The 18283-nt window shown below is 40.3% G+C and overlaps 1 protein-coding gene across 3 annotated transcripts in view; it reads right to left on the bottom strand.

Annotated features, from left to right (window-relative positions):
* The window catches only part of Wdfy2 (WD repeat and FYVE domain containing 2), a 201624-nt gene that overhangs the window by 140152 nt on the left and 43189 nt on the right, over nt 1-18283 (bottom strand). The gene's annotated exons all lie outside the window — the stretch shown is intronic.

The following is an 18283-nucleotide window of genomic DNA, read 5'->3' as shown; positions in this document are numbered from 1 at the left end:
ATATATATGTGAGTTTCTTCCTGAATTCTAGTCTGTCCTTGACCTGTCTGTCTAGGCCAAGCTCTCTCACATCTATCTCCAAGGCTCTGGATTCAAAGGCAAAACACACTCTATGCAAATGAGAGGGGACCTAGAACCAGGCCCCCTCCCTGTATTGGATCCTTTGACTTTATTTGCCTTAGGTAAATAAACTAACTTGCAAAGTCTCTCCCAGGATAATTACTGCAATGACTTTGCTTTTCATGATCAGAAAGACCTTCCTTTCCCTAAAGTCAGAGTACTAGCTGTTTTCCACCCTACTTAAATAGGTAAAAAGTAATTTCTTCTTTGTCCCTCTGGTAGCAATCAGATCGGTTTTGATACTCGTCTGTTAACCATAGTCAAAATAACTAGGTAACTGTAAAGCAGGAAAGCTTTTTAGTCTAAAACACAACTATAAATCAGAGTATGTGAGCATACGGAAGGAGGGGAAAGAGGGGAAGGAGGGAAGAAAAGAAGAAGGGAGGGGGGTGGGAGAAAAGAAGGGATGCGGGAGAGAGGGAGTTGTATTTCTGTGGATTATTTCTCAAAAACTCCAGGGCTCTACAAGACTAGACTTGTGATAGTTAATACTGACTGTCAATTTGACAAGACCTAGAATCATCTAGGAGACAATCTCTGGAAAGACCCGTGGGGGGATTATTTACATTATGTTAATTGAAGCAGGAAAAGTCACCCTAAGTGTGAGTGGCACCATTCCATGGGCTCTGGTCCTGGACTTCAGTAAAAAAAGAAGGAGGAAAGGGAGCTGAGCAGCAGCTTTCACAGCTTGTTTCTCAACCACAGACACTGCCTCCTGCTGCCCACCATGCTTCCCTGCCATGACAGCCTTCCTCTCCAACTGTGAGCCAAGTTGCTTTGGTCAAGTATTTTGTTGCTGCAAGGAATAAAGTAAATAACACAGAAAATGAACTGTATTATCAAAGTCTTTTATTAGTTGCTGCTTAGAAATGAGAAGCTCATGAAACAAACAAACAAAAAAGTCAACATTCTTTTGCTTATTAGTTTTGAAAACTAAACCAAAAAAGGAAGTCCATGACAAGGTAGCAAATTGTAAAATGTAGTAACATACTTATTAAGCCCTTATATTGAGCCAACACAGCTTTAATTGCTTTATGAGAATTACTTGTTTTAATCTTTACAACAGTCCTATAAACTGGCATTATCACTATGCCCATTTTAGAGATAATAAACAGGCACAGAGAAACAAGTAACTTATTTAACCTTGTAATAACTAAAAAGTAGCCTGAAAATCAAACCCAAGTAGCCCACGTCCAAATTCCATGCTACTGACAACAGGACAGTTCATGTCTACTGCAATGAGCAGAATTAAAAGCCCCAGACACAGATCCAGTACACAGACATCGGAGAACATACTAAAAATTTTCTATAAATATTGTGGGAAATGTGAACTGTACAATCATATAACTATGACTGTACAGTTATATAATAATTAATTAACTAGTTCCAAAAAAATGGACCTTTAACTCGCCCCATTCATGAAGATAAATTTCAGGTGCTTTTTAAGACTTACATGTGAACCATGAAAATGCCTAAGACTCTACTCCTCATCACTCATGATCAAAAGTATTTTTATTTCTAATTTAATAGGGAAATTTCTTCACCATCAACTGACTACTTAATGAGACCCTGTCCATGAACCTTAAGAAGAACCATCAAAAATTGACTTAAGGGGGCTGACAAGATGGCTCAGTAGGTAAAGGTGCTTGCAGCCAAGGCTGACAACCTGAGTTTGATCCACAGGGACTCATGTAGTAGGAGAGAACTGACTCTTACAAGTTGTCCTCTGATCTCCACATGGGAGCCATGGCAGGCATGCACTCTCCTCACCACACATAAACAAATAAATATAACATTAAAAAATGTAAATGGCTTAAGAAAGAGCATAGTTCACTTAGCAGTCTGAACTCTGACAATAAGATTGCTCCCAATCATCAGTTATTGAGTCCAACACCCTATTAAGAGCCTTAAGTCACTGTAAATTTCAATATTATTATGCACATGAGAAAACTGCTGCTGAGAGGTTAAACAAATGACCAATGTTATACAGCTAGTAAGTGGCAAAGCTAGGATCAGAACACAAAGGCCGTGGGAATCAAGTTTAAACTCTCTATCACTCCATTGGCCACCATCCCCATCTTCAGGGCCTTCATATAGCTCCTGCATAGAGAACGGCTGGAGACCCTGCTCTGTGGGTGCTTCTGCTAGACACCAGGGCCAAGCAGCTACCAGGGGGAAGGGAAACTACCCGGCATGCCTCAAGGGGCCAAGAGGATACAAAAGGACACTGTTTCTGGACAAAGGCGCAGTCTGCCCTGCAGCTGTTTCCCACTGCTGACAGCTCCATCCCAACCCACACAAACTAGTGAAACTCTAAGCTGCCAACAAAAACGACAATAAACCTAACTTTTATTTTCCTATTTGTGCCTGAAAAAGCCCTAAACAATGACCTACAGAATCTCTGACAAGGCATATTTCAATTGCTAAACTTAAACAGGAGAAAAGACTATTTTAAGAGAAGTGGGAAAATCTGAATAATTAGGGTAACTGTAACAAACAAGTTTGCAATTGTTAAAATATACATTCTCCCTGAGATCCAAAAGAATACAACATTGACAGAAAAGTTACTTTGACAATAGGTGAACAAGCACAGAAAATAGCATTGAAAAAGCAGGATTGTTGGTCTAGAGAGCAGTGGCAGTGAAATGCAGACTGGCTGGTGCAGAAGACCTGGGCCCGTGCTTTCCAAGATGTGCTTAATGGAATCTTGAACGCACAGGAAAGTAATGGAACAGAAACTTACAGAATGAGATCTGAGTAACAGAACAAGCCATTCAAATACGTGCGAGTTGGCTTCGTGCAGCTAACAGAACACCATACACTGGATAATTTATAATGAATGGAAATATACTGGCTCACATTTCTGGAGCCCAGGAAGCCCAAGGTCATGAGGCCTCATCTAGCAAGGCCTTACAAGTCACTCCACAATGGAAGACAGAAGGACAAGACTGAATTCTCACCCTTAAAGCTCCTTTTTTTCTTTTTTTAATTTTGGTTTGTTTGAGACAAGGTCTTGGTATGTAGCCAGGCTGGCCTGGAATTCACAATCCTCCTGACTCTGCCTCACAAATCCTAGGACTACAGCCAGGTGCTAGCAAGCTGAGTGTCTGAGCTCTTTCAATCAGCATCACCCAATCCAGTAGAGTAGACTCCCTTTACCATCCTACTTCTAATTTCCAGTACAAGTGCAATCACATTTCAACATGAATTTTAAGGAGACACAGTATGGTATAACAGGAATTTCAGAAAGAGAAAACAAAGATGGAAGGGAGAATCAACAAGCAAAAGTAATAATTGCACAAATAATGGGGAAAAGCAGAACTCAGAACATGAGCTTTTCAGCTCATGTTGAAATTATTCACTCAGAGGTTAGAATAATTCATCATAAAGGTTCTGTGCATGCCAGGATAAATTCTGAATTGCAGAGGAAAAAAGTTCCAATGAACATCTAGACTTCCACCAAGGCTTGAAAAAGAAATTAAAAGGAATATGAATAGGGAAATGTCTCAAAAGGCAAAGTGCTAAGCAAGCATGAGGACCGGAGTTTGGATTCCTAAAACCCACGTTTTTTAAAACCACTCACAAAGTCAGGGTGGTCTAAATAATGCATGCTAATGGGGCTGAAATTATAATGCAGACATTCAATTATATGCAGAAAGAAAGCATAGTATTAAAAAATTAGTATGAGAAAATGTATCTCATTATTTCAACAAAACTTAAGAGATGAGAAGAAGGAATTTTAATTTTTAAGTGGACCTCCAATAAGATCAAAAGCTAAAACACCCAAGTCATATAGAGAATTTCCTTCTTCAAAAAAAGAAAAAAAGCAAAACTTGAGCTGGAGAGATGGCTCAGCAGTTAAGAGTACTAGCGGCTCTTGCAGAGGATCCAGGTTCTGTTCCCAGCACCTACACGGCAGCTAACAACTGTCATAACTCCAGTTCCAGGAGATATGCCTTCTCCTGGCCTAGATGGGCATTGCACACATAAGTACAGTTACATACATGCAGGCAAAATACTCATACACATAAAATAATAAAAAATTGTTTAAAAGGCAAAATCTGTGTGGCATGGTGGCACATACCTTTAATCCTAGCACTCAAGAGGCAGAAGCAGGAGGATCTCTGAGAGTTCAAAGCCAGCATGAGCTATATAGCAAGTTTCAGACCAGCCAGGGCTTCATAGTGAGATCCTGACTCAATCAATCAATCAATCAATCAATCAATCAATCAATCAATCAATCCATCAATCAAGGAAGTGAAAGAGTGTGACTACAAGAAAGAGAAGGCTGCTCCCACTGTCACCTCACAAACTGGGAGCATCTTCCTGGGTTCAATGAAGCAACCTGTGCAAAAATACAGAATATATATTAAGAATTTAAGAAGATTTAAGGAGGCTTGAATACTTGCTCCTCTTACAGAAGACCTGGGTACAGGTCCCACCACCCACACAGTAGCTCAAAACCATCTGTCACTCCCATTCTAAGGGATCTGATGCACTATTTGGCTTCCAAATGTGTGCACTCATGTACATGCAGGCAAAACATATATATATATATATATTGTACTGCGGTAAACTGAATTTTAAAAAAAGAAAGAAAAGAGAATCCTACCAGTTAAAACAACAAAAATTTTACTAAACTCAAAGACAATTACTGGTGGATGCCACAGGGGGCAGCATACATTTTCTTAAGCTGTGCACCCACAGCTGAGCCCACCAGGCTACAATGGACAACTTCAAGCCCATGGTCACATTGATGGCCCTGGTTAAACTCAGTGAGTCACAAAACAAAATAGAAAGGCACAAATTGGGGCAAGAAACTTGTAGGGAGAAAGGGGGTAATAAAACAAGCTGTAGAGGTTCAGAGAGGTTGGGGGTTTGAAAGTAATCAGAATGTACTACATATATGTATGAAATTTTCAAAGAACAAATTCAACAAAAGTTATAAAGACAAAAGTTAAAGTCTCATGATAAGCTGGCAAGACAGGGTATCCTCTTTGAACAATAAATTCTACTTCTATATCTTTATTTCACATTCACATGCTATAAAAGTAGGAAGTCAGAGGCTAAGGGAGGATGGCTTAAGTTGATAAAGTGCTTGTTGTACAAGCATGAGTGTGGGAATGACTTTACAACTCAGGACATGCTCTGGACAAATGGCTTTTACTTAATGGTTGCAACCAAAAAGTTAATCTTAGCTTGGATATAACGTAGATAAGCTCACTTGAGCTCTTCTTGTAACCTAATGATACTTCCTTGACCCAGAATAATGTATGAATGCATGTACATGTTTTGCATATCAATTAAGCACTTAAAACAGCTGATATTTGTTGAAAGCAACAGATTATTCCATTTGTGTTGCAAACAATGGATGGAATTGAATTGATAACATCTGTTTGTGGTTGTGTATGCTGCTTAGGTCAATAGGGGTCAGAAAGTACATAATCTTTTGATAAGACAGTTCTGCTTTTCCTTCTCCAGTCCATGCTGGAGATTCTGCTTCAATAAAGGAAAGAGCTGGCCCATTCAAGAACACAGTTCCAAGAGAATTCTGAAGAACATGTTCTCAGAGCAGTTCAAGTCCTCTCTTGACTAAAATGGACCCTAAGAGTCAGGCTGTTTTTATTCAGGCAAAGTGGTAATGTGGCATCACATAGTACCAACACACATGAGGGCCTGATTTCTATTCCCAGCACCCATGAAAAAGCTAGGTACAATGGTGCACACCTGTAATCCCACTGCTGGAGCAGCAAAACCAGGAGATCCCTAGGATTCACTAGCCAGTCAGTCTAGTAGAATTGGTGAACTCCAGGTTCAATGAAAGATCCTGTCTCAAAAATATAAGGCAGAGAGCTACTAAAGAAGACACCTAACACCAATCTCTGGCTTCCACATGTGCATGCAGGAGCAAGGGCGTGTGCACGCACACACACACACACACACACACTAAATGAAAGAAATCATACATGGGAGTAATAATAAATTGAACACAAGTTTCTCAGTTTAGGATGTTATTTAGCTGCCACAAATAGAATATTCAATTAAAGTGATTTCAAAGAAAAAAGAATTGATTTAAATTAAATGATGAAAAGACAGATGGTACAAAGTTGATTGAGCAACTTAATGTTTTTATGATGGCAGAGATACCATATTTCCACTCTTACCTGAAAACATGTAGGAGACATCATGTTTGGCGAATATATGCTTTTTTACAATTGTATACATACACACATACATACACACACACACACACACACACACACAAAGTCATGTATGATGGATCATGGCCAACTAATCAAGATTGATATGAATTTGAGGTTAGTGTGTGTGTGTGTGTGTGTGTGTGTATACACATACATATATAAAGATGAAGAGTGGTTGCAGAAGATGGTGAGATCAGAGATGGTTTATTATCTCTTGCCTCTTATACTTTCGGGGGGACTTCTCATATTTTTCCTAAAAATGAATGTATAAGCCAAAAAAAGAATGAAACATGCATATATCAAAGAAATAAAAGGGAAGTGTTACAGAAGGAAAGTAAGCATGACTGCACCTTGGCCATATTTCTATTGGTACTGCCTCCTTGTTTCTCAGTCAGGACTCTTTCAAGTTGACTGTTTTATGTACAAAGTTTTCTGATCTCTACCACCATCTACAAGAAAAAGGAATCTCACGATGTTGTTGAGATAACTCTGTTAGAGTGTAACACTTGTATAACTGAACAGTTTACAGAGCATTTTACATGCCATTATTTATTGCTAGTGCCCTTATTGAAAATAATGGATTGCAGTTCATCTTCATTGTTAATGTGATTGGATTTACAATCACTAGAGACAAGCCTCTGGATACTGTGAGGATGTTTCTATAGAGGTTTAACTAAGGAGGGAGGACTCATTCTGAATGCAGACCAGCCACATCCCATGGACTAGGGGCCCAGAATGAATAAAAACAGAAAAAGAAGAAAGGGAACTGAGCAGCAGCATGCATCTGACTGTAGACACAATGTAACCAGCTGCCTTGCACTCTTACTGCCATGCTTTCCTCACCATGATGGACTGCGCTCTCAAGTCATGAGCCCAAAATAAACCCTTCCTTAAGTTGCTTCTTATCAGGCATTTGGTCACAGCAACAACAAAAGTAACTAATACAGGAAAATAAAAATAGGTAAATGGGGGCAGGGGCTAAAGGGATGGCTCAGCAGTTAAAAGCACTGGCTATTCTTGCACAGGACCCGGATTTTATTCCCAGCACTCATGTGGCAACTAACAACCATCTGTAAGTCCAGTTCCAGGGGAGTCTGATGCCCTCTTCTGACCTCTGTGAGCACTGCACAACATGGGTGCACCTACCTGCAAGCAGGCAATACTCTCATATAAATAAAAATAATAAAATATTTTTTAAGTAGGTAAATGGACGGTTTTGCAGTGAAGAACTTGAAAATTTTTATCTTCCCAGAGTCTATACCACAGTCGCATTAAACCAGGAAACTTAAATACTACTGGACCAAACAGCAGGCTCTTTATGCACCACATTTCATAAAGATAAAATAATAGCAAAACAAATCCACAATCTAGCTGCCTTTAGGTACTGAATATCAGTAACCACCCTGCATTCCTAAGTCAATTATAGACATAACAAATGTTTATGATCAGAGCAGGCTAGGAGAAGCCCACATTATCATTTGGTGTACTTCAGTGATTTCCTTCTGTAATTCTTCCCCACATAAGAGCCAGTGACTTCCCTCAGGCAGCGTATCACTTACCCACTGGCTTCACAGACAACTTTCCAGGACTGTCTTCAATCTAAAAGTCTAAATATTCTCAATTGCTAAGTAAACCAAAGAAAGAAAGAATAGATTTGACTTCCTCACTTCAGACACCAAGGAAACAGTCACTGTGCAATTTTAAAATGTCAAAATGGGTCATATTTATAGGCAGAAAGAAATATTTTGTGGAGTATACAAGTATGTCTTCAAAAGAGGTCTAAACCTTCTAAGAATGTGCCTTGTTGCTCAGTCTTACACTTATGGTCCTATTTTGAAGTGTTGGTCACTCAGTTTCTAAGACCCTTTTTAGAGATTAAAAAATCTTCCCATAAGAAAGCTCCGTTTAGTTGAACACAATGTACAAAGCTAACAGTGCAGCACAATGGTAGAACACCTGAACATGCATGAATGAGGCCCTGGGTTTCATTCCCAGGATAGATAGATTAGATAGATGATAGATAGATAGATGATAGATAGATAGATAGATAGATAGATAGATAGATAGATAGATGATAGATACACTTGGGAGGCAGAGACAGGTGGATCTCTGTGAGTTCAAGGCCAGCCTGGTCTACCTAGAGAGTTCCAGGACAGCTGGGGCTACAGGGAGTCCCTGTCTCAAAAAGACCAAAAGATGATAGATAGATAGATAGATAGATAGATAGATAGATAGATAGATTAAAATAAATAACAAAAAATAAATGACATTATTCAGAGCAAAGCACCTAAGAGCATCTACGGTACACCAAGGGCCCTATTAAGTCATTCTGTTTCCGCCCTCTTCCCATAAGGAATGCTACTGTGCTTATGTTTACTAAAGACCCAATATGTGGGCATTGAAGATAAGTACTTGTAAACACCAAATTACAAATAAAAGATTCACTAAAATAAAATTCTTGTTAAATTTTTCTGCCTGCCACATTAGCTATATAGCTTATTAAATACACTTTAATTGCCTTGCAAAATTAAACTATAAACAGCTAAGGTGCTAAGTGTCCATCAAAATTAATGGTCGGGGGCTGGAGAGATGGTTCAGTTGTTAAAAATAATGAATTTTTTTTAACTTAATGGTCAGAGCCTCACTAGTGAAGAAAGAAGAAGGAGTTCTTGATTTAGTCTTCCAGTTTGGAAGATGTCCCTGTTTTTATTTCTCTGCATGTTGCCTTTTTCGGTATGGCCTTTATTTACTATGTCTCTTCAACAGGGAAAATAAGTGATGCTTAGGGACATACTTTAGCTACTCAAACCTCACTGATAAACAAAATGGACTTAACCAGACCAATCTGACTCCAAACCCTGCCTTCTTTCTACCATGCAAACACTGTCACTCCTCTTATGGAAAATGGAAAAAGATCCACATTTCACTGTTGAATCATTTATGTTTTAAAGACACACTTGGACCTTACTCTCTCACAAACAAGTTCCAGATTCTGCCAGGCATGGTGGTGGACACCTTTAATTCCAGCAAGGTAGGGAGATCTGGAGGCAAGCAGATCTCTGTGAGAGAGAGGACAGCGTGATTTACATAGCAAATTCCAGGCCAGCCTAATTTACATAGTGAGTTTCAGGCCAGCTGGAGATACAGGGAGGCCCTGTCTCAAAAAGAACAGGAGCTGGAGAGATGGCTCAGTGGTTAAGAGCACTAGATGTTCTTGCAGAGGACTTGGGTTTGATTCCCAGCATCCACATGGCAGCTAACCACTGTCCATAATTCCAGTTCCAGGGGATCCAACGCCCTCTTCTGAGCTCCATGGGCATTGCATGACACAGGTGCACTTACATACATGCAGTCAATACACTCATTTGGATAAAATTTAAAAATAATAAGTAAAATATTAAACAATAACAAAGGTTTCCAGATTCCAAGTAAAATTCTAAAATATTCCTTCCCCGGCAGCATCTGTCCTGCCTCAGAGCTTCACTGGGAACCCTGGCTGCCAGGGTGCTCTGGAACCCCAAATATGACCCAACAGTTGACTGAAAATCCTTCCGTGGACTAATTTATCAGCATATAAACAAAACATGGCAATATTAAACAATCAAACCAAAGCAACTCGTTGGGGTGCTAAGTAGTAAATGCATCAAGATGAAATGAGGGGCAATTCCCTCAGTTGGTATTGGTTTCCTTGGTTTCCTTCCAGAAGTCCTGGCTGCATCTCTTGCAGTCGTCAGCATTCTACCTTCAGCCAGGACTGCAAACACTCAGGAGTGGGCTAACCTTGGCTTAATTCCACATGATATTAATTGGCCTCAGTAATATTTTTGCTTAGCTTTCAAGTTCAAGGAGACTTTTTCTATAAATTACTGCCATTTTGTATTGAACTTTTAATAAACCTCAAATTGAAGGACACTTAAATTGTCTCTTGTTAAAAATAGGTTCCAGGGACTGGGGACGTAGTTCACAGTAGAATGGTTGTTGTCCAGTATGTGAGAGGTCCGAGGTTCAACCCTAGCACCTAAAAACATAAAAAAAATAGGTTCCAAATTTTAGTAGTAGTTGTCTTGCAGGGGAGCAGGACAATTATGCTTTCTATATTATAAACATTGATTTGTTTCTTAAAGAATGCATAAAGTCAGAGAATACCTATTCTTCCTATCACATAACTCTGGCTTAAAATGCCTTCATTTCTTTAAAAGGAAATGAATTGAAGTTCAAGTAACATGAGTTTTTGTACCCAAAACACTGACATGTACAGATGCTATATTTACATGCACCTTATTTATTGCAATGCTAGAAAGAGAACCCACAAACTAGAACTAAACTAGAGCTACACCCCAGGCCCTATGTGCACTCTTAACTAAGAAGAGAAAATCATGACACAGGAGAAACGTATTCAACCAGAATATAGTTATGTTCAATTAGGAAAAACAAACTGCTTTCCCTTACTACTTTCTCTTGCAGTCACGCAAGGCACTTTTGCACCACACACTAACCCAGCAGCTCTGCAGCAGACACCAGCTGGGTGTCCTCTAATGTAGCTCCATTTTGAACTCTCTACCTGGAAATAGCATCAAATCCCACAGGGAAAGGACTCAGTCCCCAAGAATGCCACCCCCCGAATCAGGTGACTATCCCAAGCTTTAGACTGTGACCTGTGCTTTAACCAGAAAGCTATCAATCAGGGTTCTCTAAGCCCCTTCCTTAGATTCAGTTAATCAGCTAGTGCAGCTCACAGAATTCAGGAAAACTCTTGACTCATTCTGTGTGTCAGGAAACAGGGAGAAGGCCAAATATAGACAAAATCCCACAAAACCACAAATTGACCAGAATCTGACAAATCAAGACATACACAAACAACACACACACACACACACACACACACACACACACAGAGAGGGAGAGAGAGAGAGAGAGAGAGAGAGAGAGAGAGAGAGAGAGAGAGAACCTTGCCATCTCTGCCTCCATCACAGTGGTCAAAACCATCTGGATGTTAGCCTTACCCACCCACATCCTGTACCTAGTCCACTCTCAGTATCACTAAAACAGGTTAAACCTCCCACTCCTCTGCTCAAAACAACAATAGGTCTCATTTTACTACAATAAAAACTTCTACCTTAGGCCAGGCATGGTGGCGCATACCTTTAATCCCAGCACTTGGGAGACAGAGGCAGATGGATCTCTGAGTTTGAGGCAAGCCTGGTCTACATAGCTAGTTCCAGGCCAGGTGGGGCTACAGGGAGACCCTTTCTCAAAACAAAACAAAACAAAACAAAACAAAACAACAAAAAGACAAAAAAAAAACAAACAAACAAAACAAAAACAACAAAAATACCTTCACAATATCCACAGCATCATTTTTCATACTGGGATATCTCCCTTATCTCCCTGACCTCCTAACTCTCCTTTCCTCTCTTTCCCCTCCAGGGCACACTGTCTCCCTGCAGAACACCAGGGACATTCCTGCAGAGGATTTCAGTCTAGATGACCCCATGGCTAACTTCACTGCATTAAAATCTTTGCCCAGTAAGTACCTTCTGGGTGAGAATTACTCTGGTCATTCCTTTCTGAAAAGTAGAAAGGTGGCCTCCTCCCCACTCATAGCTATACCCTCAGTTCTTGCTCTGTCCCACACCCCCAGTGCCCTCCCTGATGCTTACTACCACCTACTCTTTATCTGTCTATGGTGAATTATCACTTACTTCTCCCCACAAGGGCAGAAGCTCCACAGAAGCAGGGATCTTTGTTATAATGCCTGATGTGGAGTAAAGGGCTCTGGCTAACATTTGTCAAACACAAGCTGAATTATAATAAAATAAGAAAAGTGAAAATGACCTGTACAGTATTCACATCAAGATCTCCAACACAGCATTCCCGCCTCTGGCAGCAATGAATGGAACCAAGAAAAAACAACCAAGTGTCACAAAGAAAGATGCACTCAGTTCCCACCACTCTGGGAAAAGACTAGAAATATAAAAGAGGCAAATCATAATGTACAGTTTGAGTGTCTCCCACTAAATCTGAATTCCCACCCTCAATAAATTCATTCTACTGGGATCCAGAAGAAATGCCTCCATTACTGCCCCAAGAGAAGTGTGTGGCCAAAGAAGCCCGGAACAAAAAGGACCAATTTCACTACAGGCTCTTTTCTCCCAACTTGATCCTTCCTCAAGATAGCAGGGTCTCATTATGCTACCCAGGCTGGCCTCATCTTTGATCACATTATTTCCAAATAAGATTCAATCACTTAAAAGCAGCTCTTGAGAGAAATGTTGGGCAACAGTAGGAATATGGTCTAATTATGGTCTCTTTGTTCTACGCTTTTATTTTAAAGCAAGCATGGGATAGAGATCCTGAAAACATCACTGTCATAGATTTTAAAGGGCCCATATGGGGACAGGGAGTATGGCTTAGTGGCATACAGCTTGTAATCACCTCCTGCTGTAGAAAGGCAAAAATGTTGGGCTGAAGGAGAACACAGACTATCCAAGTTCTCAAGAGGGAATTAGCAAAAGCTGGGTGGAAGGAAGCTTTTCCATTTTGACAGGATGTGTCCTCTGATACTAGGTGTACCAGGGAGTGACAATCACTGATGAATGCATGATGAGCCCTGAAAGATAACACAACCACAAATATCCTGTCACAGCCCCCCGCCCCCCCGCCACACACACACACCCTACAACCAAGGAAAATCGCAGGTGGCTGCTAAGAGTGAGGTAGAGATTTTAAAAACTTAAGCAATGTTCCAGGAATTTGAATTAATTCAGTGAAACCTCACAACACTTCATAAATTGGGTGCATTTTAAGCTGTGCCCATTTAAACATGAGCAAAGTAAGGCACAGTGCTTTCCAAGTCCCTATCACTACCCTGCTCCTGCTTGGGACTCTTGCCCATCTTTCTAACACTGTTCTTTTTGTTTGTTTGTATTTGTTTTGTAAATTTTTTATTGAATTTTTGTGTATTTCATACAGAACATCTAATTCATCTTTATACCCCCTTCCCCACTGTCACCCTCCCATAGCTGGATTTCATGCATTCTGTCATTTCTATTAAGGCCTATGGAGTCAACTTAGTGTCCCCAAATGTCCCTCCATGCAAGTTCATCCATTGAGGTCTAGTCAGCCTATCTAAAGTCCCTGACTTTAAGAAGATCAGCTTTCCTTCACCCAGCAGCAATCAGCTGCCAATAGTTCTTGGACTAAGATTGAGGCCTGCTCCCCATTTCCACCATTCTATGCTGGGTTTTTGTCTGCTTGAGTTCGCATAGGTCTTATGCATGCTGACACCACTGCTGTAGATTCATATGAGCAAGGTCCTAGAAGGCCGTAAGACTCTATTTCCATATAGTCATGCACCTCCTCCCATTCTTACCACACTGCTCACTGACCCTTCTGCCACAACAGCCTTGGTGTAGGCCTTAATATTTTAATAATTGTGTTTAAGAGAAAACCATACATAACATAAAATATCCCATTTTAAAAGTATGTTCGTTTGGTGGCTGCTGATGCTGTTGTTGTTTTACATAGGGTCTCGCAATGTTGCTCAGGGGGGTTGGCCTCAAAACTCCTGGGATCAAATGATCTCCCCAATTCAGCCTCAGGAGTATATGGTACTGCACAAGCTTGCACAGGCTTTGACTAAATGATTCTCCTATAACTGTTTCCATACCTGTTTCCCTGACTGAATTGCCAACTTTATTAGAACACTTGCAGTACAGACTATATTTTTGTTGCTGGAAACCAGAGCCTCATGCACACTAAGCCCACTCTACCACTAAGCCAATGTTCTGTGTTTTCATGCTCACAGCCTGGGCTTATTATTAATAAATGTTTAATAAACAAATTAATGTTATTCTAAAATCATATTTTCATTGTATAGAGGAAACGTGCCCTCCACTGGGTTGGTAGTTTCAAACCTGATCACTTTTCCAGTTGTATTAGAGATGGACAGTGCAACTAGAGAAGATGAGAATGGTCTACAAAATGCTGAGTGGTCTACAAAAGTAAATCTACCAGGGCTACCACAATGATGCAAGAAATGTGTGTGAAATTATAAACATTGGGCAGATTCACAAGACTGAAATAAAGAACAGTAATAGGGCTGAGGAGATGGCTCATTTGGTAAAGTACAAGCATAAAGACCCAAGTTTAATCCCCAGTACCCACAAAAAAGCCAGGTATGGTGGAACACTGAAACACTTGCAATCCCAGCTGAGTTGGAGTTGGAGGCAGAAGGATGTCTGACGCTTGTTGATCAGCCAGCTGAGTCTAATCAGTGAGCTCCAGGCCAGTGAGAGGGTCTGTCTCTAAAAATAAGCTAGAAGGCTTCTGAAGAATGGTACCTGAGCTTGAACTCTGGCCTCCACACACATGTGCATTCTCACATATATGCACTTGTACACATGAACACACACAAAACAACAATATAGGTAAACACAAAAGAACAATAAAAACAATCTATGTAAAGGAGAAGGGACTCGATATATAGAGACTATCAAGTGTTTCACCTGAACATTCTTAAAAATTCAAGCATTATCTTCAGGGATGCAAATATTGCAAAGCTCCACTCTGTCAGCATATGGGTTCCTACACTGGATCACAACACAAATGTGCTTTGGGTTAATCCTGTGCCTTTGTGACAAGGGAACTAATAATGCTCTCCAATTTCAGTGCAACTCTATAAACTTAAAATGCAATGTTTAATATGAAATTAAACATGCCATCCTTCCCTCCCCTTCTCTCTCACATATAAACACCTCACTTTTCTACATCAAGCAAAGTGATAAAACAAAATTACAACTAAAGGATCAGTGTTTTGTAATTGAGTTAAGACCACAACATTCCTGCATTGTGGCTGGCACACCTTCATCATATTAGTACTGAAGTTTTCTACCCTCTACCCAAATTGTTTTGGGTTTTTTTGTTGATTTTTGTTTTGAGATGGGTCTCCCTGTTAATGATTCAATCAAGAACATAATCATAGGCGTGTAACAGTCATCCCTGAGCCTCTAACTTTTCTCTGTTTGCATGCTGTGATAGTTTGAATATGAAATGTCTCACCCAGGCTCATGTCTGAATACTTGGTCCCCAATTGGTGGTACTGTTTTGGGAAGCTAGAGCATCTTTGTGACAAGAGGCATGGTTGGGTGTCGGGGGGGTGGATCAAAGAGGATAGGCCTCTGAAAATTACAGCCCCAACCTCTTCTGCCAAAGCACTTTGCCTGCTGAACCACCAAGATGTGAGGAGTTTCCATGTCACACCCGTGCCACCACAGACTAGTCTGCTATACTGCCATGTCTATCCTGCCATAATGGACCAGTGCTCCCTGCACAGTGAACCAAAATAAATCCTTTCTCCTTTAAGTTGCCTCTGTCAAGTATTTTGTCACGGTGGTATGAAAAGTAACTAACGACCAGTGAGATGGCCCAGTGTATTCTCATGTCCAGGGCATTTGCCACCAAGCCTAAAGATCTGAGTTCAGTCCCTGGAATTCACATGGTGGAAGGAAAGTCAACTCCTGTAAGTTGTCCTCCAACCTCCACACAAGTGCTATGACACATGAGACCCACCCCAACACAAAATAAGTAAATAAATGTAAAACATTCTTTTAAGTAACATACACATTAATAAATTTGAATGTGTTGTCTCCTATTTAAACGTCTATTTATTTGGGTGAACAGTGAGAGGGCTCAGGGGAAACTGTCCTTGGTCATTAGTATCTGAAGGAACCAGGGCAATCTGGTTCCTGCACTGTGCCTTTTAAAATTGTATTAAAATGCTAGAATCAGGCTAGTTTTTCTGGGCAGAAGCATTTCTGCTTTGTTACTCAAAACTGTTTCAAATATGAAGTCCTTAAGAATCTGCAAATCAGGAGAGGGTGGGTTCAGACCTCCATCTGTGTAGTGGCTTGGATCTCAGCAGAACGCCAGAGACTGCCAAGCTCTTGCTTCTCCCTAGCCTCCATCTAGGAGAAGGCCTGAGAACCCAGGGGACTGCCTGAGAGCCCCCGGATCCTGCCTCCACATGGTGGTCCTTTTAATAAGATGATGCTATACAGCAGTCCCTTCTGCATGAAATAACTACCATCATCACAACTTCAGCTGAGCCTGATCGCTAAACATCGTCAAAATTGGGCTTGTTGATGGTTGTGCTCATTCATTAAAGGAGGGCCAAGCAGTGTCACTGGACCCTTACTGGAGTATTCAGCCACTCTTGCCAACCAACTGCATGTAATTTGACCCTAAGCACACACGGCCTCCTGGATTTGGAGAGGGCTAAAGTATACAATCTGCAGAAGGCTAGGAAGAGAAGGCATGATCCATGCTGGGTAAAGGCTATCCAGTGTGCACACCCTCAGGTCATACATATACCTCGGCAACCCCTCAATTATCTTAGTAAGTAAGCTCAATAAATTCATTGGTTCCCCAGTAAAACTTAAACATTGGCTTGACACTAGAACCTTAAAAGGGAATAAGCATTGCTTGGCATCCCCAGGAAAAGAAGTTTCACAACCGATGGAAAATTTGTTATTATGTAATTTGTAATTATGTCTCATAATTATTTTTTTTTAAAGAAAATAAGAATGTAAAAGGTGTTAAAAGAATATGGAAATGGAGATATTTTCCAAAATAGAAAAAATGAGAAAATGATGAAGCAAGTGATGAAGGTCTGTTTAGGTTTGTTATATATAAAGGATGAGACAAAAATAATATATACACAATCTTAAAATTTTTATGCTCATAGTTTAGTCAACTAGTTTAAGGAACAAAATATAAATCTAGTCAATGTTTATCTGAGAATATTTGGTTCTTTGCCTAAGCCTTATCTACACAGCACATGATAATTAAAAGTATCAGACTGATGGAACTAACTATATTGGATATTTAACAGCCATACTTAAGGCCTATACTAATGTGCTCAGAGGGACTTAAAGTACAGTTTTTGCCCCTTGCCCTCCAAGGTCGACCAAGTTCCAGGGGACTATGGAACATCTCTCAAAATGTCCTGTAAACGTGGTGAGTCACCTGTCCTCTAAGGAGGCCAAGGAGACCCCACCAGATGGACTTGAACCAGTGTCCAGTCTATAAAGAGGAGAGTCAACACGGTGGAATCATTTCCTCCATGCTTCCAAGAGAAGCCAACAATGGTTGAGCAGAACCTTTGACTTATCTTTACATAGATGGAACTGGTAAAAGAAAGGAGCTAGGGGCTCCTCCCAAGCCCATGTGACCCCTGAGGAACAGATCCTCAAATGACCCTAAGTGTAAAAATAAATTGATTTATCTGGGCCAACTGTATAGTCTTAAGCACCCAAAAGGAAAGTATAACCAAAGAGTAAATTCATCAGTATACTTCTTTAAGAGTTTAAGGGATTATACTTCCCAGACATTAGGCTTAAGTCTATATAAAAAGTTATTTAGACAATTATTTCTCATTGATGATTTTGTTCTTAAGCAGAAAGTACTGCTCAGATGTAAGACTTCAATTTTGGTTTCCAATACTGTAGTGCCCACCTGTAGTTAAGGGAGACAACCAGCTATTCTAAAATGATGGATAAATTTGTTTTCTCCCCCTATCTAGAGGCCTTGGAGAGGGACCCAACACTGATTCTAACTATTCCAACAGCTATCAAAATACCTGAAAGCAAATCCTGAATCCATCACTCTAGAGTCCGGCCTTGGCAGACAAAAGAAAAATGAAGAGGAACCCAATAGAGGGATGCTTTTGGAAGCCCTTGTCAAGAAATTCCAATGGACTCTCATACGAACATTTGAAAATTGCCCTGTTCTGACTTTTTTCTAGTTCCCTGTCTAGAACTTGTAATGTTAATTACTCTTACCTTTACTTCTACACATCTCCTATTCACGATTCAAGGACTTTCCCTCTTAGAGATAAGAGTTACATAATTTGGGAGTCCTTTAGATAGACCCACTGAAGGGGTACTCCAATTGACTCACCC

The sequence above is a fragment of the Nannospalax galili genome, unplaced genomic scaffold, assembly GCF_000622305.1.
Source record: "Nannospalax galili isolate Female #2095 unplaced genomic scaffold, S.galili_v1.0 scaffold1252, whole genome shotgun sequence".
Classification (NCBI taxonomy): domain Eukaryota; kingdom Metazoa; phylum Chordata; class Mammalia; order Rodentia; family Spalacidae; genus Nannospalax; species Nannospalax galili.
This window is presented reverse-complemented; position numbering and strand designations above follow the sequence as displayed.